We start from the raw sequence: 2,843 nt of genomic DNA on the forward strand, positions 1-2,843 counted from the left end.
CACACACACACACACACACACACACGCGCCCTGCCATCTTCATGAGCTACGACCACAGAAGGTCCCTGTCCTACTATGGAACCCAGCCTCCCGTGGGGCCTGGGCACAGGTGTGGGGGAGGGTGAGCACCCCGAGGTGTTTAGGGGCTGTGTTGTCAGCATATGGTACATTCAGCAGGCACATCAGCAGGGGTCACCCCGAATTTTCGAACACACCCCAGCACACAGCTTGCGATGCATTAAGAATGTGTGCGAAGGTGGGAAGCTGCCACCCATAGGTGAGGTGGCCGCACCCCAGGGTGGGGAACTTCTCACTCCCGGGCCTAGCCCGTATTTTCATTTAGCACCGGACCCTACACATTAAAGATCCTGTCCTGCATGCGTAGACGCTCACACAAAGGCTCAAATCGAACATCCAAGAGCTGCACCAGCTCAAATGGCCACTGGCTCGCTCCAACCGCCTCTCCCAACATAGAGCCAAACTCAGACTGAGAAATACTAAGCCTTATAACGGTGTAGTGATTGGCCGATGTCTACAGAATGTTCCGAATACAGTTGTTGTTAACAGGGAAGCCGTGAAATGCTGGTCAAAACCCCCTAGAGATAGTGGGTTCGTAAGTTACTTAAAGCCTTTTCTAGGGCTCAGTTTCCTCATGACCAACATGGAGATATCAATCCATGATTGTGCACGATCAACGACATTTTAACATTTCTGTGAATATTATTTCTTCTTCTTTTCCCCCTCCTCTTCTCCCTCCTCCTCCTCCTCCTTCTTTCTCTTCTTCTTCTTTTTTTTTAATTTTTTTTAAAAATTGTTTTTAACGTTTTATTTATTTTTGACAGAGAGAGAGAGAGAGAGAGAGAGACAGAGCATGAGCGGGGGAGGGTCAGAGAGAGAGGGAGACGCAGAATCCGAAGCAGGCTCCAGGCTCTGAGCCATCAGCACAGAGCCCAATGCGGGGCTCGAACTCACAGACTGTGAGATCATGACCCGAGCCGAAGTCGGACACTCAACCGACTGAGCCACCCAGGCGCCCCGTTTCTCTTCTTCTTCTTAACTGCTATTATTATCATTAGTGCATGACATCAAAAATTCTGGATCAGATCAAGGAAATTAAGATCCCTGTATCCATTCCTATCACCACTGGCCACATCACCTGCTGAGTGTGATATGGCCCTAGGTCCCTAAGGGCACTTACCTTCTGTTTCTTTTCTTCTCCGTCTCAGGCTTTCTTTCCCACCCCTCTATTCCCTCTTCCTCCTACCCTGTCTGATTTCCCTCCCTCAGAACCATCTCTGAACAGTGTCAGAATCGCTGCAGGGACCACAAAGCAAGGTGCCGTGCACCCCTGAATTTGACGGCTCCCCCTGACAATAACTTGAGTTGTTTCTCCCAAGCTGCCATTTTTGGAGACAACGCGGGAAAGAATCTACGCAAATATTTGGTAAATTTCCCTTGGGGACTGTCATCTACAGATGCGAAGACGTTAAATATTCCACGTGGGTTTTTACACTTCTCTTTGATTACAAAGTCCCACCGCCTCGACTTTTCATAAGCAACCTTGTGCCATCCCACTCTGAACCAGGATCAGGGTTATTCCCCAAATTGGGTTGTCTGGGGCTTGATACAGTCCCCTGAAGAGGCCTGACAGGTACCATAACTTTTCCTCAGCCCACCGAGCCTATACAGCTTCCCGTTTCTGATTCACGGTCAGCTTGTCAGTGACTGTGAGCCCTGGATTCCGCATTTGTGGAGTTCATTGTTTTTTTTGTCTTCTCTGATGTGTGACCCTGCACTCAGAAGACCTCATTCTGCTTGTTTCTGACCATTTCTCCAACTTGTCAGAGCCCTTTTGATTTATACTCCTGGATTCGTGAGTTCCAGTCGTCCTTCTCCGTTTGGTTCAAAGCACAGGTACAATGAGCGATGCTTCACGTAAAGACATTTCTGTGGGGAACACCAAATATATTTTCAATTATTTTGGTTACGGTGTTGTAAAGAAAGATTAAAGAGTGGGGCACGTATACGTACATATACACAGCGTCTGTAAACAGGTAGATGGATTGGTATGGATGTATGCTGCTGAGCGTGGTGTTTATTCTTCTGACTTAAGAAAGCAGTTCGACAAAGTGACATGTTTCTGCCAAACAGCACGCATCAAGGTTTGTTAGGCTGTTTCTGACTTATCCCACGCATGCAAGGGATTGGGATTATATGATGCCCGTTACTGAACCGTACAAATAAGCAGTGGATGTTGAATTGAAGAAGAAACTCCCGCTTACACTCATCCCCTGACGTGTCATCTAGAAAGCCGAGTCTCATCACAAGTCTAAAAAAATAAAAAATAAAAAAATAAACACTAAACAATACAAAAAGGGAAGGGAAATGAATATCCTGAAATATTCATTTTCTTTTTCCGGAAAATAGAACATCTCCATCTCACTTTCAAGGAACATGAGTCCTCCTCCCTAACTTCTCACCCGCCCCCACCCTCTGGATCTCAGCTTTGGCGCTACTGAGCTGGTTTTTAATGTGGTTTCTTTATGCGTGTACGTGCATGCGCGCGTGTGCGTGTGTGTGTGTGTGTGTGTGTGCGCGCGCGCGCGGAGGGAGGAGAAGCCGTGTGTCTGAGGTGGTGACAACAGTCAGCGGAGCAAGAGCCTTAATCACTGTTTACCGATTTGGTCCATTTTACTAGCAGGCAGGGCTTTTCCAGAGAGCTGTTTGCCCGGCAGGGTGCAGACACTGCTTTCGGGGGCGAAAGTGCGTGTCTCCGCGCCGCGTCGCGCAGCACCCCGGGCACCGTCTCGCCACCACTGGCAGGGCCCCTGCGCGGAGCCAAC

The 2,843-nt window shown here is 48.6% G+C and overlaps 1 long non-coding RNA gene across 1 annotated transcript; it reads right to left on the minus strand.

The window, feature by feature from the left end:
* Positions 1-1,750: 1,750 nt before the first annotated feature.
* Positions 1,751-2,806, minus strand: LOC121042589 (uncharacterized). The gene is made up of 3 exons (XR_005796310.1): positions 2,678-2,806; positions 2,032-2,329; positions 1,751-1,947 (listed from the first exon to the last, which is right to left on the minus strand). It is a non-coding gene; the product is annotated as an uncharacterized LOC121042589 (long non-coding RNA).
* Positions 2,807-2,843: the final 37 nt, after the last annotated feature.

This window comes from Herpailurus yagouaroundi, unplaced genomic scaffold (assembly GCF_014898765.1).
Source record: "Herpailurus yagouaroundi ecotype Mexico unplaced genomic scaffold, PumYag 185, whole genome shotgun sequence".
Taxonomy (NCBI): domain Eukaryota; kingdom Metazoa; phylum Chordata; class Mammalia; order Carnivora; family Felidae; genus Herpailurus; species Herpailurus yagouaroundi.